Source organism: Furipterus horrens, unplaced genomic scaffold, assembly GCF_987537825.1.
Source record: "Furipterus horrens unplaced genomic scaffold, mFurHor1.1.pri manual_scaffold_2, whole genome shotgun sequence".
Taxonomy (NCBI): domain Eukaryota; kingdom Metazoa; phylum Chordata; class Mammalia; order Chiroptera; family Furipteridae; genus Furipterus; species Furipterus horrens.
In genome coordinates, this window is record NW_028327172.1 from 36,695,324 (window position 1) to 36,709,724 (window position 14,401).

The 14,401-nt window shown below is 40.8% G+C and overlaps 1 non-coding gene across 1 annotated transcript; it reads left to right on the forward strand.

Annotated features, from left to right (window-relative positions):
* The first annotated feature begins 13,900 nt into the window (after window positions 1-13,900).
* On the forward strand, window positions 13,901-14,006 carry LOC150018158 (U6 spliceosomal RNA). The gene has a single exon (XR_016509436.1). It is a non-coding gene; the product is annotated as a U6 spliceosomal RNA (small nuclear RNA).
* Window positions 14,007-14,401: the final 395 nt, after the last annotated feature.

A 14,401-nucleotide genomic window follows, 5' to 3' on the forward strand; every position in this document is an offset into this window, starting at 1 on the left:
CCAAAGCAGAGGGTTTTTGAGGTTATCAGAATTGCCCAATTAAGAGGAAGTCCTTGATATGGAAAGGGAGGAACCCAACTACGTGGAGCAGGGCTGGAGGCCTCAGTGTATGACAGGCATCAGCCCAGCAGGTTTCCAGGCTGTGTTAGAGAACTGGCCACAAAGTAGTTTTTGATGCATGTGGAAGGGCAATCTGAGCCCTTCTCACTACTCCTGCTAGGGGAGGGTCAGAGAAGGATAAAGGCTGGCTTGGCAGGGTCTTCTCACCTACAAGGCCCAAGCTTCAGCATCAACCCTTTCATTAAGAGGATAATAGGGAATCCAGTCTTCCTAATACAAGAAAAGTTGTGGTGTAAGTGACAAGTGAGACTCCCACACTTTGCCTATTTTTGACCATGAACATGCAAAACCCCAGGTACCATCCCTTGAGCAAGCAATGGAGTCATCCATGTCATCCAACCAGGCTTAGCAGGAGTTGACAGAGCCAGAGACGGCCAAGTAGGTCTTTCCTGTCCCATGAGCTCTATGAGAGCTGGGACCTTGAATGTCTTGTTTACTGCTGTTCCATAATGCCTTGCCTATGCCTGCCATATAGTAGGCACCCAACAGATGTTGTTGAATGGATGATTGGACCAGTGAGCAAAAGAACCAAGAGACATGGTGCATCTTTAAAAAAAAATTTTTTTAATTACAGCTTATATTGAATATTATTTTGTATTAGTTTCAGGTGTATAGTATATTGGATGGACAGTCACACACTTTACAAAGTGTTCCTGATATTTCAAGTTTCTGACCTGACACCATACAAAGTTATTACAATATTAGTGACTATATTTCCTATGTTATACTTGACATCCCCATGACTATTTTGTAACTGCCGATCTGTACTTCTCAATCCCTTTAGCCTTTTCACCCAGTTCCCAATCCCCTTCCCCTGTGGCAACCATCAGTCTGTCTATCTATGAGTCTGTTTCTGTTTTGTTTGTCCATTTATATTATTCGTATAAAATCCCATATGCAAGAGAGACCTACACACAGGCCTTCTATTTTGAAGGCTTCCCCTTACCCCTTGCCAGCCCCAGTTCCTTCTTCAACACATACTGTTTCCTGAAAAAAAAAAATCTCTGAATGATCTCTAAGCATTGCCCTTACGCTGGCACCATCTTTTCCAAAGGCAAGAAAAACTAGTCCATCAAGTTGCTCTTAGTTTGAGCAGAGTCAACTGCCTACAGCTTCCGAACCACGGCTCTCTCGCCAGCAGTTGAGCCCTTTCAGCTCGTGACTACTCTCCTAAGCAGGAAAAGCAAAAGTCATGCCAGGATCTGGGCTGGGTCTCCCAGCCCTGCAGTGAGGCCAGGCCCTGCAGGACATCTGAGAGAGGTCATCACTCACCCTGGACTCAGACAACTCTCATCTATACTCCCGCATGCTTCTTTGTCTGAGAAAATCTGTAGTATGTGTGGCCAAGAATCTCACTGGATATTTGACCACAGGCTTAGCTAAGTTAAGAAACAATAGTATCACCCTCAGAGCATCATTATAAGAACCAAATAAGAGCGCGCACACACACACACACACACACACACACACACACACACACATATATATATATATATATATATATATATATATATATATATATATAAAGTGTTTAGCACAGAGCTCACCATATCATAAGAGCTCAATAAATGAGTCTTTATTTTTCCTGTTTGATATGATTTGTTCCTGTGCTTTTGTTGTAAAACACAAATACAATCCACATTCTGAAACAAATGGAAAAAGTTCATTCCTCACTATCATTAATACATTCAACGAAGACTGCCTCAGATCCTATGGTAGGTCCCAGATGGGATGGGGAATGTTTGTAGAACATCTGAGTTGAGTCTTTAAGTTCTTTGGGCCTTCCCTTATGTTGAACCCTGGAATGAATCACACTATACTCTCTGTTTGCCTGTCTTACTTTTAGTTCCAAAACTCAGCCAAATGGAACCTCCTCCACGATGCTTCCCCTGACTGGATGCATTCCAGGCTGAATTGTTTGAGATTCCATGTAGGAAATTTATAGGGGAGTGCTCTTGGGATTGCTACTTGTAGAAGAGAGCAGAAGAAAGCAGAATGGGGGAGGGGGAGGTTGAGCAGCAATTCAGCCCCAACAGAGGCCTCAGCAACCCCACAGACCTGTCCCAAATTGCAGTGAGTGGTCCATGCCTTTGAACTCCCAAGTTCAGTCACTGGATGCAGGCTGTCTCTGGGAGGTGAGATCTTGGGTGAGACAGTTATCATCAGCCAAGATAATCCCCAGAGAGGGCTGTCAGCTGACGGCTGTCTCTGGAAGCACTCCCTACAGCTGGGGAATGAGTCCTTCCTTCTTGAAAGGGGGTTTGGGCAGTAAAATGGCATCCTCTACATACTCCTGCCTAGATTTTATCAGTAATGAAGAGATGTTGATTTCCATCTGCTTGACTCCTATCTCTCAATTGGTATATTACATGGGTGGGCAAAGAGAAAAGAAATTTATTGGGCCCCTGAACTCTCAACGCCATTAAAATTTGTTTTATCCAGACTGGGAGGTTCTCCTCTCTATTCCACAGCTCTGAGTCCTTTCTTCATTGCTAAGAATCCTTGCTGTCAAGGCTGGAAGTCAACAAATATTGGCAGAATTTTTGATAAATGCAGTGAGTCAAACAATGTAAACAAATAATCATGGAATAATGGCTGAAGAGTTGGAGACAGGACAGAAATTGAGCTTATCTCCAGGTTGGCCTGAACCTAGTTTGTGTGTGTGTGTGTATATGTATATATATATATATATATACATATACACACACACTCACCCAAGGACATTTTTTCATTACTTTTAGAGAGAGAGGGAGAGAGAGAGAGACAGAGAGAAACAGTAATGTAAGAGGGAAACATCAATCGCTTTCTTTATACGCCCTGACTGGGGATCATATGCATCTAAACCGGGGATTGAACCTGCAACCTAGGTATGTGCTCTCACTAGGAATCAAACTTACAACCTCTTGGTTACAGGATGACACTCCAACCAACTGAGCCACACTGGTCAGGACATCCCAGCCTAGTTTGAGACAATTTTTGATCCTTCTACTGCATCAAAGAGAAGAGAAGAGGGCAGGCAGATTTCAGCTTTACCTGCCATAGCAGGAGGGAGTTGTTTCCTTGGGCTGTCAGGTACATCTGCTGCCATTATCAGTTTAGCACAATCTATCTTAACAAAACGTAGCTGGTCGTTCTACTGCCTGTTGGCAAGCTCCAACAAAGCCAAATTCGAGACATATTGAGCATAAATGCCTATTTGAGTGAATTCTGGGATTACACGATGGATTTGCAAACATGTTCTCAATTAAAGACTGCTCTCAGGAAACTGCAGCTGCCTTTCCGCCCTAGAAATAAAATATCCAAAAATCCAGCATCAAACTGAGAATTAAACTTGTATTTCAGGCTCATACTGAATTTTGATCAAGGGTTTTTAAGTCCCCAAGGTATTTTTCAGATTTCCCATTAAAAACGTATGTAAATTTTTATGAATTTAAGGAATTGTAAGCAAATCCTAACTCACTTTAGGAAGGTTATTGTAATGGCACAGGTGAAGCAATTCTGAAGCTATTGTGTATGTATTATAAGATTGAGAAGTGAGCAAATATATTCATATTAAGGTTTTCAATATGGGAGAAATGACATACAAATATAAATTGATAAACATGAGGTGATGATGTGTTAATTAATTAGATAATGAGAATTCTTTCATAACGCATGCATATATCAAATCACTATAACGTACACTTTAAATATCTTACAATTTTGTTTGTTGATTATACTTCAATAAAACTAAAAAGAAAAGAAAATAAATATGGATTGGGAAAACTCAAGAAAGAATCCCATGGAATGGTAATAGAGATACCAGTGTACAGGATGTCTAAAACATGTATATGTGGGTGAAAATGCATGTTTTGTGTGCACATTTGTGTGAATATGTGTGTATATGTCCTCAATCTGTCTACTACAGGGTCAAGAAGCACACACATACACCCCTAATGGCACACCTATGGCTAAGAACATTCCCTGCTAAGGGGAAAAAGGCTTCTCAGAGAAATGGCTAATTCCAGGGTTGAGGTCAGGTAGGGACAAGATGAGCCAAGCTGAGCCTAAAACATCTTATTATGCCAGGAATGAGTGAGAGAGTGAGAGAGAGAGAGAGAGAGAGAGAGAGAGAGAGAGAGAGAGAATACAAGCATGCTAGCATGTTATTGGGTCACGTCGCAAGGACACAGGAGCCAGATTAGACACACTCCCACTAGCCAAATCAATTGAGTACAGTAATGAATTATGAAGCATTGGGGGGAAAAAAGAATTTGTACTTCCTTACCAATAAAGAATAGATAAATAAATAAGTAAATGGAGAAGGAGAGCCCTAGCTTACAAGAAAATGCCAGGGATCAGCAGGGAAATGTGGTGAGAGGTCTGCAGTTGGAAAATACTCACTTTGCAACCATTATGATAAAGATAGGGTTAGGCAAAAACCATTGATGGAAGCTCAATCTTGGAGGAAATTTTGACTAAGAGCAGAATATTTGAACCTATTTTAAGTGACTCCCACCCAAATTGTTTGTTACAAGGAATAAAAAAACAATAATTATAGAATGGAGAAATCAAACAACACTTCAACTAGGTGGTCAAAATTAACATTGCCTAACAGGACAGATGGACATCATGAGTTTCCAGATGTGACACCCTGAGAAGGACACAATGTCGCCTATGCAGTGTTCTGGCCAAGAATGTACAACCTGAATCTAATTATGTGGGAGCATCAGAAAAACCTAAAATGAAGATCATCCTATTAACACAGAGGAAAAAGGGAATTAATTTTCTGAAAATGTCAATATCATAAAGGGCAAACAACAGACAAAGAAAAGTGAGTAAAGAAGATCAAACACCAAAGACAGGTAATAACAAGTGTTAGGGAGAATGTACAGAAATTGGGACTTTCAGACATGGTTGATAGAATGTAAAATGGTGCAACTGCTTTGGAAAGCAATCCGACAGTTCCTCAAATTTTCAACATGGAGTTACTACGTAACGCAGCAATTCCATTCCTGCATATATACCAGGAGAAATGAGAATATACATGTATTTCCATATAAAAATTTGTACATGAATATTCACAGCAGCACTGTACATAATAGCCAAAAAGTATGTAATAGGCAATAGGCAAATGCTTATGAATTAATGTACAGATAAATATAATATGGTATATACATACAAGGGGTTATTATTTGGCAGTGGAAAAGAATGAAGTACTGATACATGCAACATGAATGACCCTTGTAAATATTTCACTATGTGGAAGAAGCCAGTCACAAAAGACCACATATTGTATGATTCCATTTATATGAAATGTTCAGAACAGGCAAATCTGTAAGGACACAAAGCAGATTAGTGATTGCTCAGGACCAGAGAAGGGTATGGAAGGTGATTGCTAATGGGGGAAGGGTTTATTTGGGGCAATAAAAGTGTCTAAACTCTAGTTGTGGCGATGGGTCCACAGTTCTGGGAATATACTAAAAATCATTGAACTGTATGCTTTAAATGAATGAATTTTATGGTATGTGAATTACATTAACATCTCAATAAAGATGGTTTTAAAAGTCTAATGTTGTTTATTCAAAACACCTGGGTAGCAACAATGTTTAGTAGTATAATTTATTGCTATAGAAAGTGATTTTTTTAAATAAAGAAATAAAATGCACACACACACACACAGATGGATTGAGAAGCATGGAGGCCATTTGTGACCTTGGAAGCAGAAGCTTTAGTGGAGAAATAAAGACAGAAGGCAGACTGACTGGGTCAGCGGAATGGGAGTGAGTGCATCTGTAGCGTAGACAGCTCTCAGAAGGAGCTTCTGTGTGAAGGACAGCAGAGAGATGGAATGAGAGCTAACAGCACTTAGGGGTGGGGTGGGGCTGAAGAAGACTTTTGTTTTAAACAATGGATATGTTTGAATCACAATTCCAGTCCCACACACCGAATCTGGTTGCCCTGTCTCTTAAAACTTTTTAGGCTAGAGTTCCTCTTTCCCAAGTCCCTACCTTAATTTTTGATGCTAGTGCTTTGGGAGAATGAGACCCACTATCCTGTGAAGAGTCCTGCCTTCTAGATTAGCCTTTTGATTTCCTGGTGGTGAAATTTAACTTACTCTCTTCCCCTCATAATTCTTGTAAACTGGAAGTTGGCCTTAAACACTTGATCCGCTTCAGGACTTTTGGCCATGATTCTTTGAGGTGGTGCTGTGTGCTTCCCTTTGGACCACGTTGGGAGGCCGCTGCTGATTGTCTCACTCTGGGCAATGCTGAGGTTGGTCAGTGGCTTCAAGTGATTGTCCTGTCCTTCCCTGGGGTATACAGCCATGAAGTAAGTGGCCCATCTGCCAGCTACTCCATTGAGGAGATACAACATAAATAAAAAATTCTCTCCCTGACCTTGAGAGAACTCAGTGGGGTGATAGAAAAAAAAAAGTGAATTGCCTTGGGCTTATCCTATAAATGCCTTCCACCTGTGAACACAGCCCTATAAACACTTATAAGACATAGCCTGGGGGCCAGGAAGTGCTAACATGATCTCCTAAGACTTCCTGTTGCTTGGAGCCTGCAGCCTTCTGGAACTGCTGGTCACCGTGTGCTTTCCTCTTCTGCCTAAATAAATAACAACCATAGGGCACCCAGGTTGAGTCCTCTTTGAGTTTTGAGAAGTCTGACCTTATAATTCAACAGGTAGTTGAATTTCTTGTTTTCTGCGTCATATTTTAAAAACTTCCCATGGGGTGAAACGGTCTTAAATGCAGTTGTTTTAAAATGCCTATACCTTAAGTACCATGCGGCTACATGTGAATGGGAAGACAAGTCAGCACTTGGCAAAATTAGAATTTTAGAATTGGGTCAACTCAGCTTTTGTGTGCTGTTCAAATGCCTCACCCTTCCATGGCTCTCACTCTGCTCAAAGCCCTCAACGAGACTCCTCTGCTTGAATTCAAGAGTAGTTTGCATTCAGCTCTTGTGTGTGGGATCAATGAAAACGGGGAGTATAACTCATCACTAGTGCTGACACCTCAGAGAAAGGGTGTCAAATGTATTCTGAGGTTCTGTACCCTTTAAAAGAGGCTCTGCTGAGACACCTTCTCAGAGATGAACAGAGTGGGAGCAGCTGAGGGATTTTTTTTCCACAGCAGGGTGGACACTCCACTCAGGGCCGCTTCCTTCTCTGAGTTTTATTATGCATATAGACACCTTTAGAAAGTGATGAAAGCACTCTTTACTGCAGAAACTCTCCGTTTGCATTTCTAGCAATGTTTCCTAGCTTAGGAGCTGGAACAAATTCTCCCCTGCACCTGCCCCTCCTTCCCCATTTCTCCTGAATGCCTGCCAGCCCTGGAAACTGGAACAACAAATGACAAATCCGCCCTGCTGTCTCTCCTCGGTGCCCCACCCACCGCCTCGGGGACCTCCTCCGTGGGGAGGTCACCCTAGTCCTCACGAGGGCTCAGGGCCTTGCCCACAGGTTCAGTTGAACAGGGTTCCCTTGACTGAGTTCCCTTGACGACTGCCCTGGAGCCTGAAGAGCACAAAGGTGGGGATTTGCCTCCCTCCTCACCTGCGCGGGAGCCCAACCAGCCACCAAAGGCCAGCAGCTGCCACACCAGTTGCATCATTCCCAGTCACCTAGTTTGACACAGTCTTTCTTCTGTTTTATTGTTAACCTTACATAACTTTGGCTCATGTACCATGTAACTCATTGGGAGGCCTCCAGACTTGTCTGTTTGGGGATTTATGAGAAAATTCTGAAGAATATCCAAATGAAGGGAAATGAAAATCCCAGTTGCTAGGTGCTAGGGTTAAGGTGAGAACAGGAAGGTTTTGGATACACTTGCTTATCTGACATCTATCATACAGACACATGCCATGTATTCCTCCAATGACCCTGAAGTAATAGTTGCATTGGGAAAATTATCAGTTATAGCAGATCTTTTCCCAGTTGTTGTTATTATTTTTTTAATCATTTAAAGTAAAACCTTTTGATTTATTTGCAGGTTCCTACATCTGAGTCATAAACTAATATTTTATTTAAACAAATTTACAAACTCTTAAGGGTCAGACACTCTCCCCTGAATCATACGTGTATCCTTTGCTTTAGAAAGGGGGAGCAAAAGAGACCTATAAAATCTAAAGCACTATTAGAACTTCCAATATGCTTAGTTCTTTTCTAGGAAGGCCAGATGGTCTAGCTTTTTCTACTGCACCTGGGTTCAGATTCTAAGCCAAACACTTGTCATTCCCATGCAGGTAAGGCTCTCCCCCCTTGTACATAATTAGGGAGGATAACACCTAGCACTCTATAAAGGTGTTGAGAGACTTAAAAAAGAGAGCATGTGTACAATATTGGCCCCTAGTGGGTGCTCATTACCAGTTAGTTCTCTTTCCTATCATATTAAAAATGTGAACACTTTTTAAGGATTCATTAAGTCAGTGCATTTACATGAGCTTTAAAACCCAACTCCCTGGGGTTAAATCCTGCTTCCCTTTCTTACAAGCTCTATGACCTTGAACATGTTCATTAAGTTTGCCATGTCCCAGTCTCCTTATCTGGAAAGTGAATGAAGGTACTGGTAATACCTATCCCATTGGGCTGCTGTAGGGTTTAATTGAGATAACAGTCCCTGGGACCTAGTAAGTGCTCAATATTAGCTACTATGTTCCAGAAGCTGAGAAGTATCAGAGTTGGAACCAAATTGTACTTTTTACTTGACTTTGTCATTACGAAAAAATTTCTCAGTTGTAAAGAAAAATGCTGTCACTTTTCCCTAAGGGGAACAAAACTGGCTCATTGTGGAGCTGCTTGAGTTGGAATGTGCGATCAGGAAGCCTTACTCCTGATGGACTGTGGAAAGTTCTGTACAGCACGCAACCTGTGAAATGAAATAGGTTACGTTTTTGTAAACTCTTCCCACTCAGAGGTTAGTGCCGTTCAGGGTGCTCCAGGGACAATGCATGCTTTTGTTGGGGATTGACATTTAAAAGTGTTTGATTGTTCAGTACATGTTGTTTGAAGAGTTGCTTTACTACAATTTAATGGCAAATTCCACTCTGGATTTCCTGCCAACAAATCTATAAAGCTTTGTTTGACACTGAAAGCATTCAGAAGTTTTTTTTTTGTTTTTTTTTTTTTTTAAGTGGGAGGTGCTGGGTGTACATTAAAAAGCAAAAGAAAAAAAAAAAAGGAGGAGGAGGAGGAGAAATCTTGTGGGTGTAGGATGAGTGTTTGATGTAGGAACTGGCTGGTCGGCTCCAGAGTTAAGCAATTAAGAAAGCTTTAAAAGGGCCAAGATGAAGAGTGGGGCATGGTGAGCCAGCAGCTCGTCAACGCCCAGCCCAGAATACAGAGCCTGGGACTCCCTGCCTCTCATTCAGCTGCGTGGTTCCTGTTCTGAGCCGATGTGCTAACAAAACAGCTTTGAGGTCATTCTTACCAGGATGTAACATTACGTAACACCTGCTCGGCAGGACCCGATGTGTGTGTCACAGGTTACTATCCAAGAGTGACATTCCAGTGTTAGGCTTAGGAAATCAACATGCAGTGGTTTACATGCCACTGTTTGCAGATGGCACCTGGTTGGAAAGCATTTCAGGCCTATGTCCCTAAGGTTGTATTTGTGTAAATTACCCTATACTCATGTTGGAATAATACAGATTAAAAATGAGAGTATCCATTAATAGGGGGCTTTTTAAAAATGGATAAATATCATGCATATAATGTTAAATGAAAAGAGATGTTGCAAAAGGATATGCAACTATATGAATCAATTTGTGTGAATTTAAAAATAAACTATATTACATATTATTTACAGAAACAAAAATGCACTTAAAAGTAAAAACAAACAAACAAACGCACACCCAGAGAGCCCACATACCAACTTCAGGATAATTAGTTAATTTGTTCTGGAGAGGAATGAAACAATGGAGGAAGATAAGGAGAGGGATGGGAGCAGGACCTTAATTGTATTTGAAATACTTTTCTTTAAATCCAAAATAAAGAGATCTGATGCTAATACATCAAAATGTTAACATTTGTTAAACCTGGGTGATGGGTACATAGATATCTGTTACATATTCTGTTCTCTGTTTTTCAAATATTTTAGAATTTAAATTTTTTAATTAAAAAATAATGGCATATTTATATGATGGCATGTCATGCAACCATTAAAAAGAATAAAGGAATTATATAGATTATTAAAGAAATATGTAGGATAAATATTTTAGATCAAAAACCAGGTTGATGCACAGTATGATCTATTTTTGTTTATATGATACATACATACACTACCATCATCCTCCTCCCCCAACACACACACACACACACACACACTAGTCTAAACCTTTCCCCTGGGCCTGAAATCTCTATTTGCATGTTACTCAAGTAATCAGAAAAACCTACTGGATCCAAAACTAACCTCTTGACCTTTCCTTCCAGACATTCTTATCTTCTGCTGTTCCCCATGTCAGTATTTGACATCCATCAGTTGCTCAGGTGAAAATCCCAGGAGTTGGTAATGATTTTTCCTTTTTTCTCAAGCCCTGACGGTCCTACCTGCCCAGTCTCTCATCCCTCCTGTGTCCCTCTCACCCTCTCCCCAGTCCATTGTCCGTCACCAGAGGCCTTGCAGGAGTTTCCCAGCAGCTCTCCTGCATCAACTGTTGCTCCCTACAATCCACTCTCCATGTAGCAACCAGAGCACTGTTCAGTAAAGACATAAATCATCCTCTACCTAAAATCCATCAATATTCCTATTGTTCTCAACTCCTTGATTACAGGTCTGGCTCTCTGACCTTCCCTCGCCTCGTCCAGCCCTAGCTTCCCCTTCACCCCCACACTCCCGTATGCTCCCTCCAGGGCCACGGCACATGGCTGCTCCTCTTGTTTCAAATGCTTGATTCTTTTTTGGTTTGCACCAGAAATAACCCATAAATTTAATTAAAACATCCACACCGAGGGAGCATCAAATACATTTGTTTAGTATGGTTGCTTAACATTTTATTTATTTATTTAACTTAGTGAGCACGGAACACCAGCCGTGTTCCCAGACTGGTGCTAGGCATATGGCTCCCTTGTTCAGCTTTTACATCTCAAACCCAATTACTACAAGGTCGACCTAAGGGCCTTCATTTTCATTACAGCCCTGCATACAGGAACATCTATACTAGCTCTGCCCTGTGGTGAGTGAGACGCAATAGAAATGCAAACACATGTTCACTTCTCATAGGACAGGAAAACTTCACTGTAGTGACAAGGCTAACTGGTTGCCAGTGCAATCATTTCCCTGTTGCTATAGACAACTACAAGTCCAGAAAACAAAGGCTTTTCACCATGTTTCCACTGACCACCTGTTCTGAGATTCTTGCACCAATCCTCCTGTAAGTTTACAACCCTGCTGCCAAGTTGGTGTGTCTGAAGGATTCGCCTGGGATCCCGCCTGAGGAGCTTCAGGATTGGAGCCCAGTGTGAGCAGTTTCTGGGATGGACAAACAAGTGCCCAGTGCACTGTGTGCCCTGCCTGTTAGAGCTTTCTCGTCTCCCTGGGCACAACAAATGACTCATTTCAATATCCTTGGGGCAAAATCTGCAAGGAGGACATGTGTTTGTAATAACTGAATTCTTTGCATTGATTATTAATGTTAAGTCAGTTTCTGTTTTTTCTTTTTGTCTCCCTTAAACACCTCAGTGTACAAGAAAATACTCAGTGAACATCTCATTGTGAGGTGAATGGAGATAGGTTAGCATAGTGCTTAAAACATGGGCTTTGGAGCCAAAGAAATCTTGCTCAATATGCTCTTTCCTTTGACCCTGACCTTTGCTTCCAAACTCCTACTCATTCATTAACACCACCTTAAACATCACTCTGGAAAAATGTCCCCAATGCAATCTGAGTAGGCAGTTCTTTTTTCTGAGTTCCTAGACCAGTCTATTATGCCTAATTTAGTACTTACTGTATTGTTTCATAATTATTTGTTTATTTATATGTCTCTCACATTTAATAGGTTTTGCAAAGCCAGAACTATACCTTATTCAATTTACCATGGGGTCTGTCATATATAATAGTGGACAAATATGAGCACAGTTGTTAGTCAAATCTGGGTTCAAATTCAGCCTCCACCTCTTCCTAACTATTTGACCATGTGAAGTTACTTAGTCACTATAGATTTCTGTTGTGTCATCTAAAAGATATCTACCTTTAAGAGTCATTGAGAAAATTAAATTAGGAGTAGCACATAAATGCTTGACAAGGTAAGTGGTCCATCTTGAAGAATTTTGAACTCTTGTTTTCATTATTAATTGCACAAATGTTAGTTAGCCAAACTAATAAATGAATGACCCAAATCTCTGATCACAACTCCTTACTCCAAAGAAGTCATCATGGATGAAATTTCATAGAAAATGTCACTGACATCCTGTTCATTATTTTTTCATAAAAATACAGCTGTGAGAAGAAAATAGGCTAACCTTTCTAAACTGCTCCTTGCGCTATGATAAAGCTGAAACTCATTTAAATGCTGAAGGTCTTATAATGCACATTTCAGTCTACCTGTTTGGGCAAGTGATTTTCTCTGGGAGTCTGCAAGAGACAGCTTAATTAGTGGTCATTAGAATAGATGCAGCTAATTACATATCACGTAAAAACATTTCAGGTCAGTTTTTTTGTTCTTTTTTTTTCACTTTGTAATCATCTCCCCTTATCCTTCCCTGGCAACTTTTCTGCTTACTCCTGTCTGAAGTTTAAGAGATAGACATATTTTCATAAAAATTTACAGCCTGTCCGTCTACCTTGGGCTCTTCATCTTTCCTTAATTATGAAAATAGTAGCACAAATTTCCGGAATGCCTACTGTGTGCTCGCCAGACAGTGTGCTAAGTGCCCGATACAACTTATCTCTCCATTTCCCCGAGGTTATCATTGTCTAACATCCAGAAAATTTTCTCCTCCATTATTTCATTATTTATCATCTATTTCTCCTTCCCTCCCACTCTTCACCTCCTAGGAAAGTAAAAGCCTAAGCAGGAATCTTTATTTTGTTTCTCAATGTATCCCAAGAAATTAGAGCAATGCCTGGCATATAGTCGATGCTCAAAAAACATATGTTGAATGAACACATCTTTACACAACCACGAAATAGCTAATATTATCTTTATTTTGAGGTTGGGGAAACAGAGGTCCTGAGATACAAAATAAACAGCCCAACATTACACAGCTAGAAAGTAGTAGCTGTGACCCTTAGAGTCATGTTTGTCTGACTCTAAATTCTATACTTGATCCACTAGGGAATCCCTTGTTGAAATCAAGTTCTCTTTTTAAACACATGCATCCCCCTTGCCTGGTCTGCCTGGAGATTTGGATTTGAGATCTAGAATTGGCAAGGCCAGGAGTGCATGTGATTGTGTTGTCAGATCTAGACAAGGAAGCAGGTCAGACTTACGACCACAAGGACAGGGTTTGGAGTCAGGCTGTCTGACTATAACACTCTCTGGCTTTGTGCTCAAAAAACTTTCTGATGTTCTCAGAACCATTCTTTTGTGTGCCGAAAGTTAATATAATCTCCCCTGCCTTGTACAGACCTCCCAAACTTTCTATGAAGATTCATGGTGTCTGGGCAGAGATTCCAGTTCTTTGGAGAAAGGTGCTCTCCAAATGCCAAGTGTTATTAATAATCATTTACTGCTACTCATTCCCTTTGCTATTCAGTACTAGGCACCTTGGTTCCTGGACCTCTCTAGTTAAAATCCAAACCTATTTTATCCCAAGCTTCTTTCTTTTGTATTTAAAAGTTAAGAAAACAGTGCTGACTTCGGCAGCACCTATATTAAAAGCGGAACGATACAGAGAGCAATACATGACCCCTGTGCAAGGATGACACGTAAATTTAGGATTAAGCAGAAAGGAAAACAGACTCATGGACGTGGACAACAGTGTGGTGGTTGCTGGGGGAAGGGAGGTATAAGGGGACTAAATGGTTGGAAAAAAGACAATAAAGATTAAATAAAAATTTTTTAAAGTTAAGAAAATATTGGCTGAGTTCCATATTCTCATTCTAGAGGTGGATTTTGGTGAATGAGCCAAATTAAGAATCCATAACCTATTTTGGGGGTTCTGGGTCTGGTACCTTCTCCTCTTCTCATTGTACATATACTTCCTGGAAAAAACCTTCCTATCCCATTGGTTCTGCTGCTGTTTCCATGTTGATAGCTCCCCAGTTGTCATCACCCTTTGACCTCATTTTTCAAACTCTAAAGCCATTTGGCATCTGCCTTCTGCAAACATCCCCACCTGGATATCTGAA